The sequence below is a fragment of the Azolla caroliniana genome, unplaced genomic scaffold (genome assembly GCF_043228905.1).
Source record: "Azolla caroliniana isolate FFs.n. ecotype wild unplaced genomic scaffold, voAzoCaro1.0.p SCAF_15, whole genome shotgun sequence".
NCBI lineage: Eukaryota > Viridiplantae > Streptophyta > Polypodiopsida > Salviniales > Salviniaceae > Azolla > Azolla caroliniana.
Window position 1 is genome coordinate 3299121 of NW_028230450.1, and position 6000 is coordinate 3305120.

Genomic DNA, 6000 nt, shown 5'->3' on the forward strand with positions numbered 1-6000 from the left:
CATCTTATGTGGATGCCCACCGACTCAATAAAGGGGGAGGACGACCATTGTTGGATGAAGGCTAGTCGTTGTCTTTCAACTCCATCGGAGTCACCCTTGAGGTCATCATATTGGCTCTTTAGAGTGGCGACCACTTCACTCCATATCTATTGCATTAACACTATTAGTTGCACAATTTGGTTGGAGAAGACCCGTCTACACCGTTGTTTCCATAAAATCCAAAGAGTTATTGGGTTGACCAATTCCAACACAACTTGAGATTTGGCATTGATAGGAGTTGAGTGGACATTGTCGATGGTGGAGAAAAAAACCTCTTGTGCTTTTATAACCAAAGTCATCCACTCTTCCTGATGCTCATATCTATCAACTTGGGCCTGCCATGATAGCCAGCATACATTTCCCCACTTGATCGAGCCTTGCACCTAACATATTTGCAATAAGCGGCCAACCCCCCGCCATATTTGATGGGACTCTAGGCAGTCCCATAGAGCATGTCATATTGATTCTACTACAGTTGGACACGCTACACAATTAGGAGAGCTGAGGTTCCCACGTTGCCATGTATTAATAGCCATTGGAAAGTGGTGATTCGCCTCGCGTGTTGTTGTTTCCAGAGTTTCTGCCAAAACTTGGTGATAATTGTGTTAGGAACATGTTATGTTTTCCAGACCTTTGTAGCAGTCGAATCTCAGGCAGATTGAGCGGTTATAATATGGCGACCCAATCTAGTTGTGAATTGAAAGAAAGGGATAGGTTTGATTCCTTGCCCGACGTAAGGATCACGCCATGTCCATTGCAAAGGGTCCCAACTGACCTTACGTAGCCATGTGTTTTCATGAGTACATATGTGCCAATCTTGTTGTACTTTGATCAGATCGGGATCTACAATCCATTTATGCCCAGTATATGCTAGTACTCGAATTGCCTTACTTGTGGTGATGCCTCGTTGTCCTGCAGTTCAGAACCTTTGATCTTGTCTGGTGTGTCCCTACCTCTTTGGAGCAAAGAGCCCTCCTCCTTGTAGCCTATCCATTTCTTCGTTGTCATCCTTTGATGAGTAGCTTCCCTAATTAGTAGAGCGTTAATGAATTAATTATTTTAATATAAATGCTTTTCTTTTTCTTTTTCTTTTTTTTTAATTAGTTTGGCTTAAATGTAGTGGGTTTAAACTTTTTGTTAAATGGTTCAGTTTGGTTTTGACTTTTCTCTAAATGGTTTTAGTTTAATGGTTTGGTTTACCTTTTCTTAAATAGTTTGGTTAAAATGGCCTGAAAGTTCATCAACTGTTTGTTTTGATTCTTGTTTTATATAATGGTTTGGTTTCAAGGCAAAGAAACCAAACCAAACCCATTGCTAGTCACGACATTAATGTGAAGGCCAGCTGATCCACAAGCCAAGTTAGATTACCAATTATTCAAGTCCATTTGTGACCTCTTTCTTCAATCGACGATTATGTTGCATTTTGTTTATATCTTCCTTTGTAGTTTCCGTCCCCTCCACCTAGTGTTCCATGCCTCACTTTGGAAACCCTACGGTTCTAGCTCCATTCCGAACCGCATTGGTGTCCCAACCCCACAATCAATCTTTTTGGTTTTAGCTTGATGATGTACAAAGACTACGTTGTTGAACCCATTTTGGGCTCATGGATCCTGGGTAACATGTTACGTTACCTTGTACTAGTTAGGCTATACACCAAGTGATCCGACTTGGAAAGATGTTGAGAGTCTCGCTCTCCAACAATTGTCCATGGACAACTGTTGCTTTTTTCCGTTGCGACCATTATATGGCATGTCCATCCCTCCTTGGACACTTTACTAAGCATGTTTCAAGGGAAGTAATGAGATGTCATGGGAATTCCGTTGAAAGGAAATTAAAGAATGTGTCTAGAAATTTTTCAAAAGTTTGTTATTTTAAGACCTTACAAGTTTCTCGATTTGACAAAAGCTTCATTAAGAATTCCTCGTTGAATATTGTCTTAAATATAAATAAGGACACGATAGTCAAGTGATTCATGAAATACATATACAAAATGCTCACTTGATCATTTATGTGCACTTGAACATTATCATCTGCCAAATTAATTGGTCAATAAATATCTAATTTTCTTTGCGAAGAATTTGATTTTATGACAAGTAACACCACATTGAGTGTTAGGGTTAGAGCTTCATATGGCACAATAATAACATCTTTATTTTGCACTCAAAATTGTGGATGAATTGTAATTTGCACGTGTTTCATAAGTGATTAAGAATGTGAACTATTAATGAGGGGTACTACCTAAATCTCCCTAAATGTTTCAAATATTTATAAATTTGTTCATTTGCGAAATTGCATTTGTGGACTTAGGTGAAACACGCAAAAGTGTTGAGAAGCGAGCTCAACATGAGCTAGAACGGTGGAGAGCCAGATCGACGGGGAGCCGGTTGGCCGTTAGAGGCCTATGCTCCTAGTTTAGTAGGTAGTTATAGCATTAGGGGCGTATATTCCTATGTTAGTAAATATAAATATTATGGGCCAAGTTAGTGTCTGGCTCATTCATGAGCATTCAAGTATTGACGGTACTTGTATCAACCCATTGTCAAGGTTTGTATAAAAGTGCTCTCTGAACACAGTCGTATGTACAAAGCGTATTATTTTGAATAGAGTCTTCTGCTCTCTCTGTCTCTCCCACGTTCTGTGTATCTCCATTTTTCTTCTTTGTTTTCTTTGTTTTCTTTGTTTTCTTTGTTGTTGTCCGGCTGAGCCGGTTGTGTACTATTCTAGCATCCTCACATAATCTTTACAAAAAGTATATTAGGCAATCACATGTATCACTTGGTCAAAGGCCGCCTTTTTATTGCAATCAAGGTCCATCTACATACGTAATTCACATCATGCATGAATGACTTCTTAGCCTAATCCAACACCTTATCTTCACTAATTAGCATGCATGCCAACTTTTTTTATTAAATTCCAATAGTCTATTGGATGATTTTATCATTATTCGTTTCTAATTACAAATAGTAATAAATCAAAATTGCTATGGAACAACTTCGTATTTGACCAAGGTACTACTTTTTAAAGTAAACAAGCATATTATTCTAGTTTTTATAAATCTTCAAAATAATTACTTCATTTTCCAAAAAAATAAATTAATTGTTCATAACTTGTTTCCAAAGTTATGATTCTAGGGTTATTTTTCTTACCTTCCATAGAATACGACAATTCCTTGCAATGTTCATCCCACATAATATATTGTAATTTACATTGTCCTCACGTGTAGAATCATCAAAAGTCTTTCTTATTCGTGTTACTCTACAAGAACTTTATATTGGTTGCTAGTTTTCTATATATATTTCATGCATGCTCAATATGAAGAAATGTCTAAGTTGATAAGAGAATCTTGGAAAAAGTGTGCCTTGTGTTAAAGACAACGATGTATGGGTAAGTGGAGAGGCCGCGCTATCGCGTGGATAATACAAGTTACAAGTAAGTGAAGCAAGCAACCTTTGGTTGAAAATCCAACATATATTTTTATTGTAGGCAAGTCTATATATAAATGCTCTATTGTAGGAAGGCATGTTTATTCAAATGGAAGGTAAAGGTGTAGGATACATCGTTTCCCCCCATCCAGGTGGGTTTATAAGAGTTTGGTGCATGTGCGTGAATTCTATCTATGAATGTTAAGTATTGGGTGTAAAATTGAGTCTTGTATCATTACCATGTGCTCATGTACATGCATTATGCATACTTGTTTATATGTGTGTGCATTCTATCTATGGATGTAATTGAGTCTTGTATCACTACCATGTGCTCATGTACATGCATGCACACCGAATGAAATAAAAGAACAAGGGAAGTGATGGGCATTGCTCCAAAAACAACAGTTTATGATAAACATAAAGAGGTGACAATTATTAAAGAAAATTGATGGTATGTGCTTGTAAGAAAAGAGCATAGCAGAGAATAGCACAAGTGATGTCTTGCATCCTTAATTGGGGCTTGCACATATCCAAAAATAATGAATGAATATGTGTGAATGTGCCTTGTTATAGTTTGTTTGTTCATAGATGATATTTCATGTATGAGATAATGGATGACTATGAGATGCAGTTATTTTCTCCTTATCAAGATTGTTTTGTGTATATTTGATGCTCATTGGATATTTTGTTAGCAGGGGGTGGCTATCCCGAACAACAATTTGTTGCGCCACCACCCACAACTACCAACAAGCAACCAATGAGCAACACCCAATCTAAAGACTTTGGACTTCTTGGTTGTTGGTAAATTCAAACCATTGCATTGAAAAATAAAACTCGTCCTGTTTGTGCATGCATAAATAGTTATGTGTACTGCACAAATCCGTGCATGTATCTATGTATGTCCACATAGTTATGACTCATCTCTGTCTATACACACACACACACACACACACACATACACACTCCCATGCTTTTTTGCTACATGTTTGGGTTATGTATTTGTACCTCGCTTTATGTTTTCTTTTGGTTTTTGATAGCTTGGCTGCCCTTTGTTGCTGGTGTATTGTTGATGCTTGTTGCGGCTAAGCTTGATTTAAAGCCCTTAACGACATCTTCTCATGTTCATATTTCTTACATTCACTAATATTTAATCTCTTTATTCAATCCATGTTGTTCATTGAAATGCCTATTTTAAAGGAAAACAGACAAGAATAAAGTTTTAATCCTATATGTTTTATTCCAACCTCTTGAAATGGTAGCAATTAAATATCGTCAAACCTATAACCATCATTGACTTTATAAATTCATACAATGACTTGGAGAGGAACCTTACTCATGTTCCTTTATATTAAAACTATAATTATGTTCTAGTTTGTAAGTTGAGTGAAATTTGACAATCTTGCAACATGTTAATTCTCATTTGAGTCTAACATTATATAACTTATTTTGCTATTATCATCCTTATTAAAGTAAATGCTCGTTCTTTCATCTCTCATGCTTTATATATAAGCTTCGATGTATCGGTTGAGGGATAATAAAATTATTAGGCCTCTTTCATGTCGATGAAAAATCAAACATTTCTTGATTAGAACCATAACACTTCATGACAAAATATCATCAAGGACTAATCAACATCTTAGCCTATTGTGTTAAGATCACGAGTCCCTATGTCAATATGTGAAAGATGTCAGTAGCCCATTTTAGAAGGGCATCCATTGTAAATAAGATTGTGGTAGGTGCCTCTTTGTCTACACTAATAGGATCTTCTCCACTATTTAGCATAGAGAGTGGTAAACTATGACATGATCTCCTTTACATTTTTTGTAATAGTTTATTATATGGAACAAGCTATCTATTATCGAGCACCATAATCACCCCTAATCTTAGATTGCTATTGTAATAAGTAAGTTAAATTATGGACATTTTGGTTTAAAATACTAAATTATTAAAGATTGCAATGGTGAATCAATACAAAGTGACAATTTTAGTACCAATGACTCAACCATGTCCCTATGGTGATAAAGAGGAGTTATTTCTATGCTTGTTTGAGGATTATCCTCACACAACCATCTTATCAAGCTATCAATATTGTATGGTAATATGATTGACAAGGACTAAAATATAGTTGAATTCCTTAGTTAACCATGAGTGTCAATTTTTGCAATGGGAAATTAGCCAACCCTGTAAGATATACAAAGATACCTCTAACTTGCTCTTCTATATCAAACATGTGGTAGTTTACAATGAATAAAGAACAATCGTGACAACATTCACCTTTGATGAAAACACTACGTGATTGCCTCATGAAGTCATATCCAACTCTATTGAGCCCATCATGCCAATTTGACAAACCCTACCCTGAATAACACTTGCCAACCCTAATTACCTTGTCCCATCCCAAAAGCGGAAGTCAAATTATTTCCCTACCCCAAAAGTTGGGATGACAATGACATCAAGGGTCATCTCATTATCTTCATCACAACCTAGTAAGTGAATCATGTCATTGAGTGGATCAATCAGAAGGACATACATGCATCCC

At 36.4% G+C, this 6000-nt stretch overlaps 1 long non-coding RNA gene across 1 annotated transcript; it reads left to right on the forward strand.

Annotated features, from left to right (window-relative positions):
* Positions 1 to 3502: 3502 nt before the first annotated feature.
* LOC147854371 (uncharacterized) lies at positions 3503 to 4877 on the forward strand. Its single transcript, XR_015531001.1, has 3 exons — positions 3503 to 3613; positions 4157 to 4262; positions 4499 to 4877. It is a non-coding gene; the product is annotated as an uncharacterized LOC147854371 (long non-coding RNA).
* The last annotated feature ends 1123 nt before the right edge of the window (positions 4878 to 6000 follow it).